The sequence below is a fragment of the Lissotriton helveticus genome, chromosome 10 (assembly GCF_964261635.1).
Source record: "Lissotriton helveticus chromosome 10, aLisHel1.1, whole genome shotgun sequence".
Classification (NCBI taxonomy): Eukaryota; Metazoa; Chordata; class Amphibia; order Caudata; family Salamandridae; genus Lissotriton; species Lissotriton helveticus.
The window spans coordinates 843,736,533-843,763,529 of NC_136071.1; positions in this window are offsets into that span (position 1 = coordinate 843,736,533).

Sequence of the window (26,997 nt, forward strand, 5' to 3'; positions counted from 1 at the left end):
GTGATGGGCCTACCCTACTGCTACCTGAAAATACACAATATGAAATACTTTCTGCTCTGTTTCTTGCATCTTCACCATGAGGCTTTTAACCTCAGTGCCTACCCCATCCAAACAACACAAAGATCAGTTTAAGCCAGTGTCTTCAAACTGCCAGATGGACACCCCCACGTAGCGTGAAAGAGCACCCAAGGGGCCAGTACTGCCATAAAGAAAGGTAAGGCACCCTTACGGGCCACCATTAAGTAGTGTCAAATAAAAGGAAGGGCCTGAAAAACTGACTCAGTGGGCTAGGATCGCTCCAGTAACAAAATGCTATTTTGCCTGGAGTACCCTTGCACCTCTAAGCATGGGCATGGGGCTCAAGGCATTGACAACAGAGAGCACTTTAAGTTTCTTAGCTACATCCAAAGTGATTCTGAAAATCAATAAAATGTTACCACTGTTCTTGGTAAAATGTACTTGCAAGTGGGAACTCTGAACATCAGTGGAGTGTGGTCTACCTTAAATGTGAGCATACAGACGATAACAGTGAACGTAGGTCTTTTGCTATATATATTTTTTAATTCCTTTCTCTAAAAATCTTGTAAACGTTTTGGGCTTTTCGGGTTCAGTATATTTTATCCACTGGAGTAATACATACTTTTGGGACTTTTTTCAAGCTGCCCCTCTCCCGCTGTCACTTGAAATGATTTGCAAGTTATATGTATATTTCGAGGACTATATTCAAGCAAATACAATCTCTACTTTATAATATTGCTTATTGCGAATTTCCCCGCATCCCTCTCCAATGATTTAAATGTTCGTTGTCAGTTTTATGCAGGGTGGAACTAGGCTTGAAAAGGTAAGGACAATTAAGCTTTTCCTCTTATCTCAATAGCAGCCAGCACTGATTATAAGGATTCCTACAATCAGCCACATCCTTAAATCCCTCTTCCGCCTGTCTCTTTCTGTTGAGGTTTAGTTCCAAAGTATTTGGCTTCTTTCAAGAGACTGCCCTCAATCTACTCACCGAATGGTACGTTCCACTATTGCCAATTTCTGTTACAGCAGCCAGATGCACGACCCTTCTTCCTGGTGTAGAGGCACATGTCACCCGCGTGCCACGCCCCGCTCAGGAGGGGAGCATTGTGGCGGGTATCAGTGACCCAGCGGGGCCTTTTGTTTCTCTACATATATCTAAAAAGATAAAAATCTGAGCAAAACAGGGAAGCACTTTGTTTAATTCCGCCCCTCGTCTTTAAAAGCGGTATAAGAGTACACGGAATCAAAACACCATCATTCCTGACGTCCTCACATAACGTGTTCTACTTCCGGGAAATGTGTTTCTGCTGAATCAGGAAACATAGATGACCGTGTTACACCTAAGAAACTAGAGGGAGTTTTGGGTGTCAAAAGGATTTGCTGGAGGGTAACCACATCCCTCAAAGCCATGAACACTATTTTCCTTCCTGGACTTATGTGTGATAACTAAATGTATTCTGGGTGCTGTAGTCGTGTTTATTCAATTGATGTAATACGACAAACACATCTGAAAACAATGGATTGTTGATGAGAAGTTCAGGAGTGGAGGCAATGTCCGTAAAGACCTGGAGTAGTCGTCCTAGTTTGGAGATGGGAGGGTGCGTGGAGCATCATAATTTAGATTCCACCCTGTGTACCTCATGAATATACATTTATATCCTCATATATAACCTTTATATTCATTGTGTGACTTAACTTTATTAACGTGTGTGCAACATTTAAACACATTTATAGTATGTAACAATTGCAATGCTAAAGATATATACCTAAGTGTATTAAGATAATTAACTGAATAATATAAACATGTTCTTTGCATATTCACGTTTAACGTTTGTTGCCGTTATATATACACACAATAATGTATCAGGCATCCATATTATTTAGAGAACTTAGCTTGCTATTAGGCCTTCATTGAAAATGGCTGCTATAATGGAGCCAGTGTGTTGATTTTTTATTCTAAAGGAGCTTTATCATACTTCATGTTAGCATAGGAATGCTCACTGTTGTATTAGACTACTGACAGTGAGGCCTGCGGGGAGGAAGTTTGCAACGGACTCTGAGAAATGATTGTGAGAGGAGGCCTTCTGTTCACAGCATACCAGGAGGGCAACATGCTCAAGGCTACCAACTGCATACCTAATTCCGAGGAGATGGGAACTTCAGAAACATGTCAACTCCCCTCACACACAGTTACTAGACTGGCTCTTGGTGATGGGAGAGAGAGATGGATGTTCTTAAAGCTACTGCTTATATTTAATTGGTGTTTCCATAGTAAGTTTTATTCTAATACCGTCTATGCTCCTGACTAGGCATTTGCTCACCACACCACCCCAGTTCAGACATGGCCTTATGCAAATCAGTCTTGACCCTGTGCCTCATGGGAACAGTCCAGCCCGAACTGCCAAGCCATGTCTTTCCTGGACCGGAATCAAGCATCCCAGGACCGGTTTCTGGCTATCAGCCGTCGTCAGCCAGGATAGCTTGTTTCCAGTGGCATGTAGAGCACGGGACTCACGTCTGAGCATACCCGTCCCACTCGGGGTGACAAATGCAAAAACAACAATTGATGGACGGAATGTTGCACAATGGCAAAACATTCCCCCCCAGTCACAGATCTGGGTTTAATCCGTCGTTATTTTGCTCACCACACCACCCCAGTTCAGACATGGCCATATGCAAATCAGTCTTGAGACTGTGCCTCATGGGAACAGACCAGCCCGAACTGCCAAGCCATGTCTTCCCTGGACCGGAATCAAGCATTCCAGGACGGGTTTCTGGCTATCAGCCGTCATCAGCCACGGTAGCTTGACTCCAGTGGCATGGAGATACTACATAATTATCAGACCCAGCACACTTTTGTGTGATTATATATTTGTATTCATCCTGTGTAGGGGAATATGTTTTTTGTTTTTTTCCTAGTATTTATTTGGATGTAAGCTTTTGGGTCTATTGGATTGTTATGTGCTTTGTGTTAAGGTTAGTTCCATTCATTATTTCTTTATGCCTTTATGAGTATAGGTTCATTGACCATATTGTGTAACCCTTAGTTTTCCTATTCTTAGATATATCTTCATAATGAGTTTCCTGCTTCACTGGTCACCATTGAAATTAGAAGAGGGATGTTAACTAGGTACTTATATGCAGAGTATTTCATGATATTATAGAGCACTACCTCCAGACATGAATTTAGGATAATTTGAATATTTCTGTTTACATAGGAGGTGCATGCAATCAGTCCCATCCAAAATTCGGGCACGACGTATCACCAGGACACATCTCCTTCTCACTTTCCTTGTTTTGTTTCCCCTCTTCCCTATCTTCACATTGTTGGCTTTGACTCTGTTGGGCTGATTCTGGTGGGTGTGGGAAGTTGGGATCCAGCATCAGCTCTTCCATCTCGTTTCTGCAGAAACTTCAGGTGAGATCCACAGTTTGGTTCAGATTATGCCTTAGCAGGCACTTTGTAGGAACCTGTTTGGAAATGCAAAATCACACTTTTGTTCAACTTCTTTGGATACTCATGATGGTCTTTGCTTACTTCCTGCTTCTAACCTGCTGTTATTCTCCCACATTCTCACCTTACTGCAGCTAATTCATGCATCCATCTACTAGATAGTGTGTGACAGGGTTTTAAATAAACAAGTAACTAAATAAAAAGTGGAAAGGTCATGTGTATGGAGGACATTGAAAAGCAAGCATTGGCTAAACCAAAAAAGTCTTGCTTTGCCTGCAGAGCTATTGGCTTTGCCTAAGCTTGTTTCCATTGTAGTCGTTTAATAACAGTTTTTCCAAGAAAGAAATACGTTGGGCATTTTTGAAGGTAAGCCAATGCATAAGTATAACAAAAAGTATTCTGAGATGGCCCTTGGGTGCACATGAATGTGAAGTCAATGGTGAACATTTTTATCATGGTTTTTGGAATACTTTGCCAAAAGCAATTATAATTTGGCTGGTTCTTGCACAAGCATGTGTACATACTGTTGGTATTCTTGGAATGTGTTTTGTTATGAAGTATAACTAAACACCAAAGATGACCAACAATGCATTTGCCAGGCACACATCTTGAAATGATTTTAAATAAAGTCAGCAAAGTCAATCAAATGTGGCCACCTGTGCCTGTGCATTGATGGACAGCCATATTTGAATATTTTTTGTTGTATTTTATAAAAAAACATTCCAAGATGGCCACTCATACATACTCATGCATACACATGGGTGGCACGGTGGAATGGATTTAAAGACCATTTAAATATTGCGGCTTCTAGCAGTGCTTGTGTGAGAGGCAGCACACTCCAAGTGGCAGAGATGGGGTGGGTAGCAGTGTCTGGTGAGTTGCTGCTCCCACACAAAATATCAAGTGCAATTAAAGGTGAACATTTTTTTTTCTTTAGAAAAGGGCCCATTGGTCCTTCAGTCCCTGACCATGAAGGAAACTACTCTTGTGGGAGCTGTCCTGATTGTGAACAGGCAAAATGCTGTCTCACAGTGAGGGAGCCTATGGTTGTTGGCTGCCTCATATCTGTAAGCCTGATGCTGCAGTGGGTGGACTCGACATTTTAATGGCACTACAACAGGCTAATGGATGAAAAAGACTGATGGGAAAACCCTCCAAGTATGTTTGTAAAAATTTGATTATTGGTTGAGGGGGTGGAAGCCCAGTCAGGCAACAACCACATTCCTTAACAGGTTGAACCACTAAAGTCACTAAATTAGACTGTGCTTAACCTTGGGTAGCTTGACACAAAAGCAGTCAGTCTTAAGTAGAGCCATTGTGTAAAGTATTATGCAGCACACAAACAGTAATGAAGTGAAAACACAACACATGAAAAATCTCAAATTGTAATTAATATTATGATACCAGAAACAAAAATCCAATCAGTAGATCGGGAGATATTCAAATTCAAAGTTTATAGGGAAAAATAGAACCTAAAAGAACGAAGTACCACTCAGTCATCTGCTCATGCTAAACCAGGCGAAAGGCACAAGTTCAGGCCGATCGTGATTTGCCAGGTGTATGCCAAAGTGACCACGTTTGAAGGAGAGAGCACAAGCACTTTAGCACTGGTTAGCAGTGGTAAACTGCACAGAGTCATAATGTCACCAAAAACAGGTTCAGCCACAGAAGGCATAAATCTGTAGGAAACTGCAAAAAGGTACGGGCCTAACAATGCTTGTATGGATTTTAAAAGATTTCTTTTGGAGAAAAGCAAAAACTCTTCACTTATGTCACTGCTAAAAACGAGCCTGGCTGAAAATGGAGGCTGGCCAACATAACCAAATACAGCTTAATTTCTGGCTATAGGCACACACCAATTTATCCTGGTCACACTGCTTTTCTCCAAAGGAACAGAAGAATTCAAGGCCAGGGGGTCACAAAAGAGATGAACAGATGAGGTGACATCGGGAGGAAGTGACGTATAATTGTTAAAATAAATAAAGTAAGGTGGGTTGACGGTGTATGAGTTAAAAAGACAAGAAAGAAAAAAATGGGTACATGTTCTTGTACATGTTCTTGTCTTGTCTGAATGCTTGATCTTCAGTATAAACCAGTGCATGAGTGTAGTTCATCGAGGCGACTCATCCCTTTAAGAAACGTTTTGCCTTTCCTATGGTGCAATTAAGGGAGGGCCAGATAGATAATGTCATCTAAAGTACTCTTTATAGGAAGAGATCTGATATCCTAGTGAAAGGCTTACCTTGATGGGACTGAACTCTTGATCTAGATACCCCTAAAATTATCTTTCTCCTCTGTCCTGTAATTTGTATATTCACAAATTGCAAGTAGATTTATCAAAAATGAGATATTTGAAATATAGCTATCATGATAACAATTTGATACCAGACATATGTACTATCCTTTATTCAACGAGTGCTGCTTTTTTGCTTTTAAATTCATTAATCTAAAGTTTTTTTGTGTTTTTAAGAAATTGAAATGGAGAAATGATACGGAATACAGCACACACCTCAAAGATTTAGACTTTCATAATTTTTTCACTTTTCAATGAAAATATCAGCACTGAAAGTCTTTAAATCCCACAACGCTGCAACCCCCTTTGAAGATTTCTAGCAGCATGCTAAAACTGCTAGCAAGTTTTATTTCTCTGACTTTGTACTCTAAATACACTGACCGAGGACACACTCTATTAGGGTTGTCCCCAATCTAATCCACTGCACTAGTTTGCAAAATCTGGTATTTCATGGACATTAAGTCCTTCGAGAACTAGGCAGTGGAGGGACTAAGGGACCTATCTTCAGTCATGGCCACAGATCCATCAGCCAAGTCCTGCTTACTTTTGATTGAGGATTTGGAAAAGAAAGGAGTGACATTGCCGTGGTGGATCTCAGCCAGGCCTGTCAGTGCTAGGGGTTCGCCCTTCTCTGCACAAGTCCTCAGACCAATAGGAAAGAAGTTGGCATGGAAACTGGAACATAAAACAAAGTATTTATTAACCTCATGAGGTGGAACTACATTCACACAACACCCTTTGGTAGTGTATGAAGTAGCACACTGAACAGAAGGCGTATGGTCCTTTTATACCCACACAGGGTCTCAAAAGAAGGCCGTACAAGTACAAGAAGAAGGTTTTAGGTACATATAAGGTCATACAGAAAATGTACAGTCAACAAGTAGGAGGAGCTAACAGTTGATAACTCTAGTAGACACATCCTGACAGTTACAGACTAATAGCAGCTGCATAGACAGCTGCAAGTTCAACTGAGCATGTGCAAAGCAGAAGAGGCTAAATATACCTTGTCACTAGGCAGAGTACAAAAAACAAATGACAGAAAGGTAGGATAGTGCATATGGTGAGCACGTGGTAGCACATGGCATACAAAATGGCTGCCAAATCCAAGATGGCTTCAGCTAGATGCTAACTCCGATCGCTGCCAAATTACAACAGACGACCCTTTTAGCATTAGCTGAAGACATTCGTTTATTTAGGGTAATCTAAATATGTATCCTGTATATTAATTTGCATAATATCAGTAATTTCTTTATTCCGCATTTGTTGGGCTTTTATCTCTGCAACATTTCTCTTAGAAGGTGTACAAGCAGTAATGCACATAGAGCAAAGCACGGGACCACATTGTATACATACACAGCATGTAAATAATATCACCAGCAGTATACATAGAATAGTCAGTAGCTTCCAGCCCCAAGTGACAAATAGTGTCCAAAACCAGCTCGAAAAAGTCCAGTTACCAGACTCTGGGTGAAACTCTGCAGCAATTTATGCAGTTCTGATATTGCATCATATACTGAAGGTGAGTGATCCGGAATGTAAACACAACAACTGCTGCTGATGATGCGACATGCACCACCTCGATCAGCTAGAGCCACATCAAGAACCATACGATTTTGGAGTGCTACAATCCTTGCAGTATGCAGTTCTTCTGTAATATTCCCAAGTGCTATAGCTGTCTGATTAATTACAGCTTCCACAACACGAGTCAATTGTCTTATCTTTCTACTGTTCAAAGCAGCACCCACAAAGAAAAACAAGCCCAAATTAAAATCGACATATTGTTGCAGAGTGGTGTCAGTCTGATCAACCTCATCTGTACTTAATGTTCTTTTGTATCTGTTTTTAGAGATATCATTATATAGTTTGAAATCACGGTGATATGATGGAGGTGCCATGAACACAGGTGGTAATAGAAAAGATACGTAACATACTCCGGACCATCCAATTGGGAGACGATAATATCCCTTATTACCACATACAAAATATGTATTATGTGACGATGTGAAACTACTATTATTGGCACCTTCAATAGTTAATGTCACAGTACACTCACACCTTCCCACTGGAATTTTTCCAATACTTTCTATACACAAATCTGCTTTATCTCTGGTCACAGAAGTTACAAATGGTCCAGTGTTCTTTATAATTATTGTCCGGTTGATACTCTTCCCATTCCCATTTAGTTCCTTTAGCTTGAGGGTAACCATATTCATCAGGGTAACACACTTTATTAAGATGATAGTTAATCCTTCCAACTGTCGCTTTCTTTAAAGCAATCAGAACCGCAAACCAAGCTTGACAAGAACCATTGTGCGAGAAAGGAAGAGGAATAAAAGTTGTTCCCCCTTTCTTCTGGTGAGCAGGTATTATCCCACACACCCAACAGTCAGTGGTATTTGTGGCATTATGCGTATGATGCAACATCTGAATAAATGTGTTGTTCAGGTAGAATTGTCGGTGCTTCTGCTCATGATAGGGAAGCGTAAAGTAATGATGCTCAACTGGTGCAGGAGTAGTGGCAATCAGCAAATGTCGAGTAGGAGCCACTTTCTCTACAAACCAATTTATTGCTGCTATAGCCACCATAGCAACAACAAATCCTACAGCACAAAAGGTCTTCTTACTACAGATCTTAGCAACAGTTGATCTCTCTGCAGACATAATCACTTCGTTGTTTAAAACAATCGTTGGAGCTCTTTTCCCTGGGCAGCCATTGATTTCTTCACCGAGGGTCAAGACGGTTGTCACTACGCAGGACTGATCCCCCCCCCTTGCCACATCGGCACTCCGTTTCACCAACCCAGGGCGGTTGCTCAACCAGTCTTTTTCAACAATGCAGATTCTTTCCTCGGTCTCAGTTGGTATTGCGATACTCCAGGAATTGTGTGGTCCATGAAGACTTCCTCAGATTTGTCAGGTGAGATAGCGTGGCCCTTCTCCGTTTCCAGAATCTCTCGATGGTCGGTCAGCACAGCAGGATCCACCAAGGCAGGCGACACTCGCTTACAGTGAGTGCTATGGACCCAGTTCTTTCTGTTTGTCACTCGAACCACTGTCCTCGTCGCTAGGAGCACCTGCTCCGGTCCTCGCCACCTCGGTTCCAAGCTGTTTGATCTTTCAAGTATTTTTACCATCATATGGTCACTGGGTCGGAGTTCGTGGGCCTCACCTGTAGATCTGTCAGGAAGAGCTTCTCAAACCTGTTGATAAATAGAGATCAAACTGTCAGTTAACTGTGCCAAGTAATCATTCATCAGAACACATGGTAAATCATGTATGTGGCGTGGCTTAGGAACTCCCCAAATCTTCATCGGTCTTCCAAATACCACTTCATATGGTGTAAGCCCAGATCGTGAATGTGGCACTGATCTTATGTATTTAAACAACGTGAGAGCAAGGGTAACTAAGTCACTCCTCTACCCCTGGAATAAACTATACAACAACAAAAGAGTGACTAATGGTGCAAAAAAGTAAATAAAATAGTTGAATTTGCAACCAACTTCAAACTAAGACAATCTAACATAAGCCCCAGAAAGGTGTGATCAGGTGAAAAAACCTTATTTTTTTTAAAAGAACCCTCACTCACCAACCTAGTTGGTGACATGCTTTATCATTGGGTTCCCACTGGGGAGACCGAATGTACCCCCAGTGTGCTACAACGCCTGAATTATAGCGGAGCTGGTTCTTTTGTGTTGGACTTGTGAGGTGGTGCCCAAAATAAAGTGAGAGGTGGTTTAAAAGATGGCGAGCTGTTCCCTGTACTGACTTTAATAAAGGGACAGCCAGCAATCATTAAAAAAGAGTGAACGGACACTTGGTGGTTTGTAAACTTGAACCACTGTATCCTAAAAAAGTGTAGTGGTCAACATGTTTCTGCTGTTTAATGCCAATTTAGCTCAGCATTCGTCAGGATCAAAATAAATCCCCCGGTGGTATACGCACGCTAAGGCGTACCCTATCCGTGGAGATGTGTGTGAATGGGATAAAAACTCACGGTTTTACCCGTGTGGGCTCTCTCTGATTTCAAGGGCCCGAACCTGCAAAACAAAAATGTAATTTACAAAGGACATGGGGGGCGCTAGGTGGCGCACTGGTGAATGGCTGCCTTCGCGTGAGGCTCCCACCGCCCGGCAACTAAGATCCGAATAATTATCCTCATAATGGCGATTCCTTAAGCTGTGCTTGAGCTCCTCTGTGCAGCGGGACCTCCGATGCATGTCCCTCGAGTTTGGGCCAAATCGGTGACTGCCTGAGACCGGGAGGAGCGACGACATCCCCAGCGCGACTGACCTCTGGAGGGGGCGCCGCTGGTGTCCGGCTGCAGGAACTAGGTGAGGCCGCGGCTTCACCGGGAGCCCTAGGCCGTATTGAGCGCGAGACACGAGCGGATCTGCTCTGTGCAGGCCGTGAGCCTGATTCCCCTTGCTGTTCAAAAGGGAGACATCGGCGAGGGGCTCCGCTCCTGCCACCACTCCTCCCCATAAGATACGGGCATAATCTTTGGAGCTGCGGGGAAGATCGGAGCGGCCCTCACCGCCGACTGGGCCGCGCTGGCCTGTAGACTTGGACACGTCGCAGGAGGCCCCTCAGGGAGGAATGGTGGTGGAGGGGTGGCTGATCTGCTAATTTTATCTACGCCATGGAGGGAATTCGAGCCTGAATACCAACAGCGGTGAGTGGATACCTGCCCTTGGGATACGAGCGCTGCAATATTGGGCCTACACGCTTGCACGTTTCAGAAATCTCCCCAGAGTGACGTGTGCTTCCTTCCTGACCTCCGGTGCAGTGGCGGAGGGCTGGGAGGTTGCCTGGATGAAACTTTGAGGCCTTAAGGAAGAAGACTCGCTGTGTCCCTGCTGGTATGTGGCCCCTTCTTTGCGCTCCATAGCTGGAAGTGAGGTGATTTGCAAAAGAGGCGAAGGCTGGTGGAAGCGGCTGCATACCTTGACGTGCGTTGTGGCTAAAACCCCAACCCTCATTTAACAGTGGTGCAGGACTGCGTGGAGTGCAGGGTAGAGCGTGACAAGGGGCCTGCTTGTGGGGAGTACAGGAGTGAACTGGGCAGATAGCGGTGGAATCTCCTGATTTATCCGGCCCTCTGCCACCTACAGCACCCGACGAGACCCGGGAAGACCGCGCGCGACCGGACTGCCCGCGGCCGCTGCCTATATTCTTGACTTGGGGGTTGGACGTACGGAGGAACAAATCTACTCTCTGCTTCTTTGGTCCCTTGCTGAAGGCACGGGTGTTGTTCCCTGATTTTTCTGCGTCGCGGAGATCATTATCGGTGCTCTGGTGCAACGTCGCTTTGAAGTGATACCTGCCAGAGCTGAGCAGTGGCGAGAATGGGGAGACCAGACGCGAAGCAGCCGAAGATCACGTTTGAGGCTGCCAGGAAGTCGAATCGTACCGGGCCGGACCAACAGCAACAGGCAGGCGCTAGTGGGGACACTGGGGGCCCATCGGATGTCTCCTCGGACCTCAAAGAAGTTCTCTGTGAAATGCGGCAGGGGTTCGCAATGATAGCTGACAAAGTGAATAGATATCTTCACGCATGGATGCGGTAGTTCACAAACTGGACGTACATGAGGTCGACTGAAGGAGGCGGAGCAGCGAATCTCGGACGCAGAGGACACAACAACACGACACACGTCACAACTTTCCAGGATGGACAACCTGCTGCGTGTTATTGCGTCCAAGAATGAGGATTTGGAGGTGAGAAGTAGACGCATTAACGTACGCATAGTGGGCATTCCGGAGACGACAAATGTGGGCAGGATGGAGGAATACGTAGAGAAGATGTTGTTGGCGGCAATTGGTGCAGAGGTTTTCTCTCCGCAATTCATCGTGGAAAGAGCACACCGGTCACTGGCCCCTAAGCCAAAGCCGGGTGCGCCTCCTCGACCTATCGTCACTCGGCTGTTGAACTATAGGGATAGGGATGCAGCCTTACGTGCGGCCCGCAATGCCAAGACGCTCTCGTATGATGGAAATTCCTTCACCATATATCCGGATTTCACGCAGATGGTCCAGGAGGAGCGGAGAAAGTTTTTATCTGTGAAGGCCAAATTACGTGACATGCAGCTGGACTACGCATTGCTCTACCCGGCTAAGCTGAGAGTAACGTACCAGGGACGACAGAAATTCTTTTCCAACCCTCAGCAAGTTGAGGATTTCATCAAACAGTATAAGCGTGCTAATAGGAATGCTGAAAGAGCGGAGGATGAGCCAGATCCAATGCACGACGAGGTGGAGGACGCTGAATAGTGAGTGGGTGAACAATGCTCAACTGTCATAATAGAGGCCCTTGAAGATTGTATGGGGGACAACCTATGTGTGGTAGAGATTACTGTCCAGATAAGGTGCGGTACTACAAAATGGTTTTTTTAAACATGTCCCCCATTTATACAGGTATTAGGCGACACGACTATCAAAAGGGTCTCAATAATATGTGGTTTCTTTCTATTCTGTTATTTGTTGCCTAATGATGATGTTGCCTGCTGGTATAGCACCAGAATTGCCTACGGTTATGCTGCCGGGCACCCCTCAGGGTCACCGGGTCAAACTACGAGTCAAATTGTGGTTTTGGCGAAAATAAGGGGGAGATGTGTAGCCACCTAGTTATGAACCCCAGCGGGAAATACCCGACGTTTTTTTGTGTTCTGGGCATACACTGGCCCTAGTTCTCGGGGCAATTGTGGGTGGGATGGGGAGGGCACATGGCTGGCAGATTGGGGTTTGCTTCAGTGGGAGGGGGGTTGGTCAAAAATGCTAAGGGTAGGGGGTGGAGATGGGAGTTCCTTGGGGGGGGGGGGAGGGAGGTTTGGGACAGTTACGGGGTTTCTTTATGCGGAACAAAATGGTGTGGGGAATTCATTGGAGTACAGTTCTACAAGTTACTGGTAATGTGTTGCTATGGGTGCTGTGGCTATTTGTGTTCAAACTCAGGGATCATGTGATACAAGACATGCTCTACTATGGCTGGTTGCCCAGGAAATGTGGGTTTATGTGGACAAGGCAGGAGAAGGTCGCTTAACTAGACTTTCAGTCCTATCCTAGAATGTACGGGGACTAAACGATGCCGGCAAAGGCAGGAGGGTTGTGGCCTACCTGGAGCAGCATCATATACAAATTGCGTTGTTGCAAGAAACACATTTGAGCCCACGCACAACTTATTCCTTTGCTAACAAATGGGCCGCGTTTAGGAGTTTCTCCTCATACTCAGCGTATGCCAGGGGCACTGCGATATTGATCAGAAAGAATGTGCCGTTTGTGAAATTTGGTGAGCATACGGATAAGGAGGGGAGGTTTATTGTATTATGGGGTAGACTTGGTACTGATACGATCACAATAGTGAATTGTTATGGACCTAACGTGGATTCGCCTGAGTTTTTCACGCAATTATGGGGTACCGTACTGAACACTGGCTCTATGCATATTCTATGGGGTGGAGACTTTAATGTTATGATGGCCCCAGGGTTAGATAGGTCAGATGGGAGCCCCCAATATAATAGACGTGCAAGGGATGCATTAGTTGGGATCATTGATGAAGGGGGACTTATTGATAGTTGGCGATTTATGCATGCTGGGATCCGGGAGGGCACACACTTTACCACACATGCCAACACGTGGGCGAGATTGTACTACTGTCTAGGGGGCTGGTGATTAATCTGGGTAGAGTTGCTCACTTACCGCAGTCCTACTCGGACCATTGCCCGGTACTGGTGCAGATATCAATACCGGGATTTGTATAAGGCCATGCCAGCATGGCGTATGCAGCCCACGGCACTTCTGGATGAGCTGTTTAAAAAGGAGCTAGGAGAGGAAATTTCTGAGTTTTTTCCTCGTAATCATGGGTCGGTGGATAGTGTCGAAACCATCTGGGAGGCGTTTAAGGTGACAGTAAGAGGTTATTACATTGCTAAGAGCTTTGGGGTACTTAGGGATATTAGAGGGACGCTTGATAAACTGGAAAAAGAATTAAGGATGTTGGAGTTACAATTGACTCGGGAGCCAATGGGCCCCATACATAAGCTATTCAGAGAAAAGCTCACGCAGTATGAAGAAGAAGCAGATAGGGAAGCTAGGTTTAGAGGCAAACATTGGCAGGCACGACGATACTGTGTGGGTGAAAGGCCTGGCCGTGCACTGGCAGAAGTCACTAGGAAGCCACGAGGTATTACGCACGTACTGGAAATACACACACCTGAGGGTGATATATGCAGAGACTCGAAGGATATTCTAGGCCTTTTTACGGCTAATTATGAGAGGTTATATACAACACAGCAAGATGGGGAATTACACTTTGGAAGTTTTCTAGACGATATAGCGCTGTGTTGGCTAAGTGATACACATAGACAGTTCCTTGGGGCACCACTTGAGCTTGATGAAATACGTGATGCAATTATGTCCCTTAGTAATGGCAAGGCGACTGGATCAGATGGACTCCTGGCGGAGTTTTATAAATGCTATATTGATATAATGGCTCCGGTCCTGAAGGAGGTCTTTGAAGAGTCCTTGGAAGTAGGAAAGCTGCCGAGGTCCATGAGGGAAGTGGTAATCACCTCTCTGTTAAAGCCAAATAAAGACCCTGCTGATTGTGACTCATACAGACCGCTTTCTTTAATAAACTGTGACGCCAAGATATTGGCGAAAGTGCTGGCAACTCGGCTTTCCCTGCTTATGACCAAGATAGTTCTACCAGATCAGGCTGGATTTGTCCCGGGAAGATCCACGTCTAGTAACTTGCGTACTCTTTTCTCCCTGATCCAGACAATAGCGCCTGACCTCCCTGTAGCTGCGGTATTCCTCGATGCTACTAAAGCATTTGATTCAGTTGAGTGGAGATACCTGTTTGCCATTCTAAACAGGATGGGGTTCCCTCCAATATTTATAGCATGGATCAAACTGCTCTATACAGACCCGATGGCAAAAGTGCTCATAAATGGGGAGCTTTTGGAATTGATCTCGCTCACCAGGGGTACCAGACAAGGGTGCCCCTTATCCCCACTATTATTCGCGATTGCGATTGAGACCATGGCATGTCGTATCCGAAAACTACACAAACAAAGTGCTTATAAATGTTTCCAACGTCAAATAGATGTGTCACTCTATGCTGACGATTTAACGCTCTATGTGGTAGACCCACAGAATAACATCAATTCATTGCTCAGGGAATTCTTGATCTTCGGTCGACTATCCGGTATACAAATTAACTGGAGAAAGTCACAATTTTTTTCCCTGACTCCTGCTGTGGCCAGGTTTGCACTGGATTATCCACTGGAGTGGTGTGACTCTGATCTCCGATATTTAGGGATACAGATATCGACTGTGAAGGATGAGACGTTACGACTCAATTACGGTACAGCCATTACTAAGCTGACGGAAGATGTTACACGGTGGATATCTCTGCTGCTCACCATGGCTGGCAGGGCGTCCCTAATCAAGATGGTGATATTGCCTCGTTTTTTGTACTTGTTTCAGAATATTCCGTATTATCCGGGTGCTTTTTTTAAAAAAACATTGCGGTCGGAATTGCTACGACTATTTTGGGCAGGTAAGCAACCGAGATTGGCGTGGTCGGTAATAACACAGCCTTATCTCAGTGGAGGGTTTGATGTCCCTGATTTTCTGATTTACTACCTGAGCGCTCAAGCACAATTTGCCTATAATTGGTATACGCCCACACCATTCATGCCGCAGCTGGCTGTAGAGGAATGGATTGCCCGTCCTCTCCCACTGAAGGGCATTATTCATGGCCCCGTGACTGTGGTTGAGACACCGGCTACCACGGTGACCTGTACGATTGATGCATGGAGACGAATAGTGCGCCAATTGCCTGTCACTCTCTTGTACGCTCCAGCGATGCCACTGGTGTATCATCCAGATCTCTCCCTACTGCAGGAGAGGGGATTCCAAATAATGTGTGCAACACTGAGACTCCTCACCTGGGGTGATCTGTTTGAGCATGGGCAGTTTAAAACGCGTGAACCATTGTTTCACGGCTGCCAACCTACACCACTAGACATTTTTTATTATGTTCGACTAAGGCAGGGGCTAAGGGCCGTTCTACCGCAATTCCCTAAGGAGCCAGACACAGTTCTTTCACTACAGTTACTGCTTACATCGGCGGATGGTAGGCATTTGGTATCTTACCTGTACCGTAGCATCCGAGGGCAATGTGAACGGAAGGAATGTAGGGCCCTTCACCATTGGAGTGCAGATCTAGGTAGGGACATTGATGAGGCCCAATGGTTATATTGCTGTGAGCTTACTGCAAGAATTTCGGCCAGTTGCAGACTGCAAATTATTCATTACAAATTTTTCAGAGAATGTATTATGCGCCAGAAAAAAAGATGAGGTTTCACCTAATAGACAATGACCGATGTGAGAGGTGCAAAGCAGAAGGCGCAGGTTTTCTACACCTGGCATGGACTTGTCCAAGGGTGTTTGACTACTCAAGTTCACATGGCACTGCAAAAGATGGTGGACATTCGGATTGATAAAGACCCCCTCATAATGCTCTTAGGGTATACATTGCGCATACCCAAGGTGCACAGGAAATTTGTAGATATTGCACTGTTGCTAGCAAAACATAGGGTGCATGTAGATGGGGACGTGGCCGAGCTCCGAAATTTAAGGAATGACTAACTGATCTATTATATTGTCAGGAGAAGACTACGATATATGCGGATACACAACCATTACATAGTAGAGCCAGGTACATATGGGGCCCACTAAGGGAATATTTACTGGCCACTGCCGATTCCTCCACTGATGGGTTGCGGGCTGCTGAGGATGCGACTTTGAATGTAATTGCAGTGGGATTATGAGCTATTGAACTACTGGATACCAACCGAGGCATACATATGCCACTGTTCGGAAAACTAGGGTTAAGGTACTAATGATGCGATATGGCGTCATATTGATTACAGGATGTTCTGAAAATGTTGCAGATCGAGTGGTCTGCTGGGATTTGATTGTCCTATACAGGTAATGTCTAAAAATCTCAGAATGACTCTAGGCCCGTTAGGGGGGTCCCAATGTGCACCGTGGAAACTGGCCCAGACCATCTACACTTGAGATTTGTAACGCCCCTGTGCTTGAACATTCCCCCTAGACCTTGCAGCCATGTTGATATATCTTTGCCATAGTAGGATGGAGTTCACAGCAACCCAATACTTATATTTAGCATATTTTTATACAGATGGACAAAATAAAGGAGGTGACACAGGACACATGCACCCAGAGCTTAAGTTTATTGTTCCTATAGTTTACACAGATAAGAGACACATGGACCTTGCATTACATCAGAACACGCTGCAGTGATAAGATGCATTACCTGCCAAGCTCTGCCGCCGGGCCTCCGGGATGTCGCAAACTGGCTGTGTATATATACGAGAATGATTGATGCGATTTAATATATGCAGCCGGCCCGTTGGGTTGTAGGCAGTGTGCTGTGTACATTTGTGATGATGCAATAAAGGTCTTAAAAAAATATTTTTTTTTTACAAAGGACATAACGTAAATAGCATCATATTAATTAGCATGGGCGTTTATGAAATTGTGCCTCCCTCCGTTAGTCTTTGTAAGTGAATAACACCTTTAAAACACATTTATCACCCAACTGTGCTTAATATCAAAACTGAGATACTGATGTTATCAGTATAGCCCTCATATAGGCCACGTGGAAATGTACTTATATTTTATTTACCACATGATTAGCGCTAAGGGTGTGCTTTAACCTCAGCGTCTAAAAGCCAAAGTGCCTATTATTTGCTAGATTTATTTAGTCTCAAGAGTTGCAACAGACTTGGACCCTCGATTGAGAATAGAGATTGGTGCTTAACCCCGTAGTGTTTATAAAAACGTTACATTTTCCCAAAGGGGAAAGGTGGTCGTCGTTAGCTAGGAAGATACATAACCCATAAATGAACTCACTATTCAATTCAGTAGACTTCATGGGCTCACACGGCAGGGGAAACCTTCACGCCGTGGTTTGCCTGGTTCGAATATGGAAGGACAACGAAATGGAGATTAGAACACGCACTGTCTGGATGGCGCGAAAAACAAACTCTTGTAGCAGTCGATTAAACAAGAGACTACGCTTAGCACTTGCACTTACTTTGTAAGCGGCGACTCCCCACTGGTAACCTATTCAGTACACTTCCGCTGCCCGAATACACAGAGCGCGGCCGAAACGTGGAAGTGACTGCCGGCAATGCAGCGGGGTGACGTCAAGGTCTTAAAGGGATAAACACCGGACCACGGAGGTGTATTTTCGATCGAGTAAATGGTACTTTTATTATTCAAACAGATGTTACATTTAGTTTAAAAATAGAGCGTACCCTCATTTTCAGATGTTGTTAATAAAACCAATATGTGTTTGTGACCGTTGTAATGGGGGCTAGGATGAATAACGAGGTGACCACATATGGAGCGTCTTACGTGCTTCTTTATTTAAGGTAATGCCAGTCAAAAATAAGTCAACACCAGTCTCCTAGGTGGTTTTAACATTACCGGTCAGCGTAGTCCGAGTCCTTCCTGGATTCTTCTTTCAACTTCCGGGCTTTCCGCTGGGGTTCCGGATAACTCCAAAACAGTTGATGGACAGAATGCAGATCAATGTCATACATTCACCCCAGTACAGAGATCTGGGCCTATATCCATTATTTTTTTGCACTCTGAACCACCCCAGTTCAGACATGGCCATATGCAAATCAGCCTTGACCCTGTACCTCATGGGAACAGTCCAGCCCGAACTGCCAAGCCATGTCTTTCCTGGACCGGAATCAAGCATCCTAGGACCGGTTTCTGGCTATCAGCCGTCTTCAGCCAGGATAGCTTGACTCCAGTGGTGTAGAGAGCATGGGACTCACGTCTGAGCATACCCATCCCACTCGGGGTGACAAATGCAAAACAGTTAATGGACAGAATGCAGAACAATGTCATACATTCACCCCAGTACAGAGATCTGGGCCTAAATCCATGTTTTGTTTGCACTCCACACCACCCCAGTTCAGACATGGCCATATGCAAATCAGCCTTGACCCTGCGCCTCATGGGAACAGTCCAGCCCGAACTGCCAAGCCATGTCTTTCCTAGACCGGAATCAAGCATCCTAGGACCGGTTTCTGGCTATCAGCCGTCTTCAGCCAGGATAGCTTGACTCCAGTGGTGTGGAGAGAATGGGACTCATGTCTGAGCATACCCATCCCACTCGGGGTGACAAATGCAAAACAGTTGATGGACAGAATGCAGAACAATGTCATACATTCACCCCAGTACAGAGATCTGGGCCTAAATTCATAGTTTGTTTGCACTCCACACCACCCCAGTTCAGACATGGCCATATGCAAATCAGCCTTGACCCTGTGCCTCATGGGAACAGTCCAGCCCGAACTGCCAAGCCATGTCTTTCCTGGACCGGAATCAAGCATCCTAGGACCGGTTTCTGGCTATCAGCCGTCTTCAGCCAGGATAGCTTGACTCCAGTGGTGTAGAGAGCATGGGACTCACGTCTGAGCATACCCATCCCACTCGGGGTGACAAATGCAAAACAGTTAATGGACAGAATGCAGAACAATGTCATACATTCACCCCAGTACAGAGATCTGGGCCTAAATCCATGTTTTGTTTGCACTCCACACCACCCCAGTTCAGACATGGCCATATGCAAATCAGCCTTGACCCTGCGCCTCATGGGAACAGTCCAGCCCGAACTGCCAAGCCATGTCTTTCCTAGACCGGAATCAAGCATCCTAGGACCGGTTTCTGGATATCAGCCGTCTTCAGCCAGGATAGCTTGACTCCAGTGGTGTGGAGAGCATGGGACTCATGTCTGAGCATACCCATCCCACTCGGGGTGACAAATGCAAAACAGTTGATGGACAGAATGCAGAACAATGTCATACATTCACCCCAGTACAGAGATCTGGGCCTAAATCCATCGTTTTTTTGAACTCCACACCACCCCAGTTCAGACATGGCCATATGCAAATCAGCCTTGACCCTCTGCCTCATGGGAACAGTCCAGCCCGAACTGCCAAGCCATGTCTTTCCTAGACCGGAATCAAGCATCCTAGGACCGGTTTCTGGCTATCAGCAGTCTTCAGCCAGGATAGCTTGACTCCAGTGGTGTGGAGAGCATGGGACTCACGTCCGAGCATACACAACCCACTCGGGGTGACAAATTCAAAACAGTTGATGGACAGAATGCAGAACAATGTCATACATTCACCCCAGTACAGAGATCTGGGCCTAAATCCATCGTTTTTTTGCACTCCACACCACCCCAGTTCAGACATGGACATATGCAAATCAGCCTTGACCCTGTGCCTCATGGGAACACTCCAGCCAGAACTGCCAAGCCATGTCTTTCCTGGACCGGAATCAAGCATCCTAGGACCGGTTTCTGGCTATCAGCCGTCTTCAGCCAGGATAGCTTGACTCCAGTGGTGTGGAGAGCATGGGGACTCACGTCTGAGCATACCCATCCCACTCGGTGTGACAAATGCAAAACAGTTGATGGACAGAATGCAGAACAATGTCATACATTCATCCCAGTACAGAGATCTGGGCCTAAATCCATCGTTTTTTTGCACTCCACACCACCCCGGTTCAGACATGGCCATATGCAAATCAGCCTTGACCCTGTGCCTCATGGGAACAGTCCAGCCTGAACTGCCAAGCCATGTCTTTCCTGGACCGGAATCAAGCATCCTAGGACCGGTTTCTGGCTATCAGCCATCTTCAGCCAGGATAGCTTGACTCCAGTGGTGTGGAGAGCATGGGACTCACGTCTGAGCATACCCATCCCACTCGGGGTGACAAATGCAAAACAGTTGATGGACAGAATGCAGAACAATGTCATACATTCACCCCAGTACAGAGATCTGGGTCTAAATCCATCGTTTTTTTGCACTCCACACCACCCCAGTTCAGACATGGCCATATGCAAATCAGCCTTGACCCTGTGCCTCATGGGAACAGTCCAGCCCGAACTGCCAAGCCATGTCTTTCCTGGACCGGAATCAAGCATCCTAGGACCGGTTTCTGGCTATCAGCTGTCTTCAGCCAGGATAGCTTGACTCCAGTGGTGTGGAGAGCATGGGACTCGCGTCTGAGCATACCCATCCCACTCGGAGTGACAAATGCAAAACAGTTGAGGGACAGAATGCAGAACAATGTCATACATTCACCCCCGAACAGAGATCTGGGCCTAAATTCATAGTTTTTTTGCACTCCACACGACCCCAGTTCAGACATGGCCATATGCAAATCAGCCGTGACCCTGTGCCTCATGGGAACAGTCCAGCCCGAACTGCCAAGCCATGTCTTTCCTGGACCGGAATCAAGCATCCTAGGACCGGTTTCTGGCTATCAGCCGTCTTCAGCCAGGATAGTTTGACTCCAGTGGTGTGGAGAGCATGGGACTCACGTCTGAGCATACCCATCCCACTCGGGGTGACAAATGCAAAACAGTTGATGGACAGAATGCAGAACAATGTCATACATTCACCCCAGTACAGAGATCTGGGCCTAAATCCATGTTTTTTTTGCACTCCACACCACCCCAGTTCAGACATGGCCATATGCAAATCAGCCTTGACCCTGTGCCTCATGGGAACAGTCCAGCCCGAACTGCCAAGCCATGTCTTTCCTGGACCGGAATCAAGCATCCTAGGACCGGTTTCTGGCTATCAGCCATCTTCAGCCAGGCTAGCTTGACTCCAGTGGTGTGGAGAGCATGGGACTCACGTCTGAGCATACCCATCCCACTCGGGGTGACAAATGCAAAACAGTTAATGGACAGAATGCAGAACAATGTCATACATTCACGCCAGTACAGAGATCTGGGTCTAAATCCATCGTTTTTTTGCACTCCACACCACCCCATTTCAGACATGGCCATATGCAAATCAGCCTTGACCCTGTGCCTCATGGGAACAGTCCAGCCCGAACTGCCAAGCCATGTCTTTCCTGGACCGGAATCAAGCATCCTAGGACCGGTTTCTGGCTATCAGCCGTCTTCAGCCAGGATAGCTTGACTCCAGTGGTGTGGAGAGCATGGGACTCGCGTCTGAGCATACCCATCCCACTCGGAGTGACAAATGCAAAACAGTTGATGGACAGAATGCAGAACAATGTCATACATTCACCCCAGTACAGAGATCTGGGCCTAAATCCATCGGTTTTTTGCACTCCACACCACCCCAGTTCAGACATGGCAATATGCAAATCAGCCTTGACCCTGTACCTCATATGAACAGACCATCCCGAACTACCAATCCATGTCTTTCCTGGACCGGAATCAAGCATCCTAGGACCGGTTTCTGGCTATCAGCCGTCTTCAGCCAGGATAGCTTGACTCCAGTGGTGTGGAGAGCATGGGACTCACGTCTGAGAATACCCATCCCACTCGGGGTGACAAATGCAAAACAGTTGATGGACAGAATGCAGAACAATGTCATACATTCAACTTAGTAGAGAGATCTGGGCCTAATTCCATTTTTTTTTGCACTCCACACCACCCCAGTTCAGACATGGCCATATGCAAATCAGCCTTGACCCTGTGCCTCATGGGAACAGCCAGCCCGAACTGCCAAGCCATGTCTTTCCTGGATCGGAATCAAGCATCCTAGGACCGGTTTCTGGCTATCAGCCGTCTTCAGCCAGGATAGCTTGACTCCAGTGGTGTGGAGAGCATGGGACTCACGTCTGAGAATACCCATCCCACTCGGGGTGACAAATGCAAAACAGTTGATGGACAGAATGCAGAACAATGTCATACATTCACCTTAGTAGAGAGATCTGGGCCTAAATACATGTCTTTTTTGCACTCCACACCACCCCAGTTCAGACATGGCCGTATGCAAATCAGCCTTGACCCTGTGCCTCATGGGAACAGTCCAGCCCGAACTGCCATGCCATGTTTTTCCTGGATCGGAATCAAGCATCCTAGGACCGGTTTCTGGCTATCAGCCGTCTTCAGCCAGGATAGCTTGACTCCAGTGGTGTGGAGAGCATGGGACTCACGTCTGAGCATACCTATTACCACTCGGGGTGACAAATGCAAAACAGTTGATGGACAGAATGCAGAACAATGTCATACATTCACCCCCGAACAGAGATCTGGGCCTAAATTCATAGTTTTTTTGCACTCCACTCGACCCCGGTTCAGACATGGCCATATGCAAATCAGCCTTGACCCTGTGCCTCATGGGAACAGTCCAGCCTGAACTGTCAAGCCATGTCTTTCCTGGACCGGAATCAAGCATCCTAGGACCGGTTTCTGGCTATCAGCCATCTTCAGCCAGGATAGCTTGACTCCAGTGGTGTGGAGAGCATGGGACTCACGTCTGAGCATACCCATCCCACTCGGGGTGACAAATGCAAAACAGTTGATGGACAGAATGCAGAACAATGTCATACATTCACCCCAGTACAGAGATCTGGGTCTAAATCCATGTTTTTTTGCACTCCACACCACCCCAGTTCAGACATGGCCATATGCAAATCAGCCGTGACCCTGTGCCTCATGGGAACAGTCCAGCTCGAACTGCCAAGCCATGTCTTTCCTGGACCGGAATCAAGCATCCTAGGACCCTGTTTCTGGCTATCAGCCGTCTTCAGCCAGGATAGCTTGACTCCAGTGGTGTGGAGAGCATGGGACTCACGTCTGAGCATACCCATTACCACTCGGGGTGACAAATGCAAAACAGTCGATGGACTGAATGCAGAACAATGTCATACATTCACCCCAGTACAGAGATCTGGGCCTAAATTCATAGTTTTTTTGCACTCCACATGACCCCAGTTCAGACATGGCCATATGCAAATCAGCCTTGACCCTGTGCCTCATGGGAACAGTCCAGCCCGAACTGCCAAGCCATGTCTTTCCTGGACCGGAATCAAGCATCCTAGGACCGGTTTCTGGCTATCAGCCGTCTTCAGCCAGGATAGCTTGACTCCAGTGGTGTGAAGAGCATGGGACTCACGTCTGAGCATACCCATTACCACTCGGGGTGACAAATGCAAAACAGTTGATGGACAGAATGCAGAACAATGTCATACATTCACCCCAGTACAGAGATCTGGGCCAAAATCCATCGTTTTTTTGCACTCGACACTTCCGGATAACTCTCCATACCGGACAAGGCAAAAAAAGAAAGAGAGAACAAAATACCCTAGGGTTACTGGCTTGTTTCTGGGTGCTACATACGGACAAGGAGGGTGGGGAAGTGAGGGGATCACCAGGGACTACCACCAGTATTGACGAACCGTCACGAAAAAAAACGCTCAGGAAGTGCTCGGGAGTGTGCAAAATGAAGACAACACACACACGCCATCCCGTGACCACCCTCAACCACCCCTACCCCGTCCCACCCTGTGAAAAGACAAATCCCCGTATCCGGCTCCGTACCTTGTCCAGCCACACTTCTCCAGAAGTGCGGCGGGACGACTCGTGGTGTCGGTGGCCTCCTGGCGTACAGGTTCCACTGGGCTGGCCATCTTCCGAGTCCTCGTCCTGCTCCTTCTTGGGTTCCAAATCAGCAACGCTGGTCATCTTCGACTCCTCGATTTACGATCCTCCTCCGGCTTTCGCGCTCTCAAATTCTAGCAGACCTTCCCTATCCGCCTCCTCCACAGCGGATTGGCTCCCGGCGGGTGACGTCAGGTTTGTGGGCAGTGTCTCAGGGGAAATCCAAGCGGAGTTAAAGTGGCCATAGGAGTCCTGCGGTCGGGGTGGAAAGGAACAGATGTTAAAGTCCACACCCCGTCCGTCAGCGTCACCGAGCCCCTGACAGTGTTTTAACATAAAGGAAAGGTGCCAATGTAGGGGAAGTCGATTCTTGAAGTCAGGTTTAAAACTTTATTAACAACCCTGCCCCTAAGCAAACAAAGTAATTTAATACCTACTGGAGAGCCTATATTCCCCATGATGTGAAAAGGGGGAAAACAAGCCATACTCGTAATAGTAGGCTGTAGCTCTTAAAATGCACTTTGGCTTTTAGGCACTGAGGTTAGAGCACACCCTTAGCGCTAATCATGTGCTAAATAAAATAGAAGTACATTTCCACAAGGTCTATATGAGGGCTACACTGATAACATCAGTATCTCAGTTTTGATATTAAGCACAGTTGGGTGATAAAGGTGTTTTAAAGGTGTTATTCACTTACAAAGACCAACGGAGGGCGGCGCAATTTTATAAACGCCCATGCTAATTAATATGATGCTATTTACATTATGTCCTTTGTGAATTAACTTTTTGTTTTGCAGGTTCCAGGCCCTTGAAATCAGAGAGAGCCCACATGTGTAAAACTGTGAGTTTTTATCCCATTCACACACATCTCCATGGATAGGGTACGCCTTAGCGTGCGTATACCACCGGGGGATTTATTTTGGTCCTGACGAATGCTGAGCGAAATTAGCATTAAACAGCAGAAACATGTTGACCTCTACACTTTTTTAGGATACAGTGGTGCAAGTTTACAAACCACCAAGTGTCCGTTCACTCTTTTTTAATGATTGCTGGCTGCCCCTTTATTAAAGTCAGTACAGGGAACAGCTCGCCATCTTTTAAACCACCTCTCACTTTATTTTGGGCACCACCTCACAAGTCCAACACAAAAAAACAGCTCCGCTGTAATTCAGGCGTTGTAGCACACTGGGGGGACATTCGGTCTCCCCAGTGGGAACCCAATGATGAAGCATGTCACCAATTAGGTTGGTGAGTGAGGGTTCTTTTAAAAAACTAAGGTTTTTTCACCTAATCACACCTTTCTGGGGCTTACGTTAGATTGTCTTAGTTTGAAGTTGGTTGCAAATTCAACTATTTTATTTACTTTTTTGCACCATTAGTCACTCTTTTGTTGTTGTATAGCACTGATCTTATGGACAACAATGCCAAGGATAGGGCATCTGGCCATTTCAGAGACGTGAAGCAAGTATGTTCGCCAACTTCAATTTCAACGTAGCGTTATACCTCTCCACCAATCCTGCTGATTGTGGGTGGAATCTCCATGGAATTTCTGGTTGAGCCCTAATCCTTTCAGAACATGCTCAACAACTTGCCCAATAAAATGAGGTCCGTTGTTACTCCACAAAAGTTTACAAACACCATATCTAGGGAAAAACTCCTTTAAAAGCTCCTTTGCTGTGGTGAGAGCTGTATTATCCTTTGTAGGGTATGCGTCTATCCATTTACTGAAGGCACATAGCACCACTAGAACATACTTTAAGTTGTTACAGCGTTCAAGTTGGATGTAATCCATTTGCAAAACTTCAAAAGGTGCAGTTGGTGTAGCAAACCCTCCTGTAGGAGTCCGTGTCCCTTTTCCAGGATTGTACTGTCAACAGATCAAACAGGATTGCACTATCCTTTTAGCTGTACTGCCAATCTCTGGATGCTCCCAAACTTGCGTAAGTAATTTCGTTATCGCTAGAGCTCAAACATGTGCCGGACCATGTGCCATTTGAACCATAGGCTGTATATAAGCAGCAAGCAATTTCCACTTATCCATCTCTTTGCTGCGCCAGCAGCCCTCATCGTATAACATTCCTTCTTTAGACCATTGCTCAAGTTCTTCCTCAGAGGCAGATCTCTGTATATCTAATACTTCTTCTCTAGCATCATGGCAACGCTCAGCTTGTGATTTCACTACGTACATGGATGTAGTGCTTCGTTGTATTGCAGTCTCCCGAGCTACGCGATCTGCAAAGGCATTGCCTTGTCCTGTCTTATCAATCACTTTCTTGTGCACGCTACACTTAACAACAGCTATTTTCTTCGGATATGTCAGTGCAGTCAAAAGATTATGCACGAATTGTCCGTGCATTATCTGCATCCCATGTGATGTAAGAAAGCCTCACTCCTTCCAAAGTAGGCCAAAATCATGGGCCACTCCAAAAGCATAGTGGCTGTCTTTATAGATGTTCACAGGTAAATCAGTGCTAAGTTCACACGCTCACGTTAAAGCTATTAACTCAGCTGCTTGAGCCGACTTTTGTGGTGTACGAGCTGTCTCCACTACTGTCTCAAGTGTCATAATTGCATATACAGCTGAGGTCGTGCCATCTGGTAACTTCAAACAAGACCAATCAATCCACAGTTCCCCATCTACGTCTAAAAGGGGCGTATCTTGCAAATCGATGCAACCCTTTGTCTGTTCCTTAGTAAGGAAGAAACAATCATGAGACTCCTGTGACTGAGTCTGAGTCGCTGGAT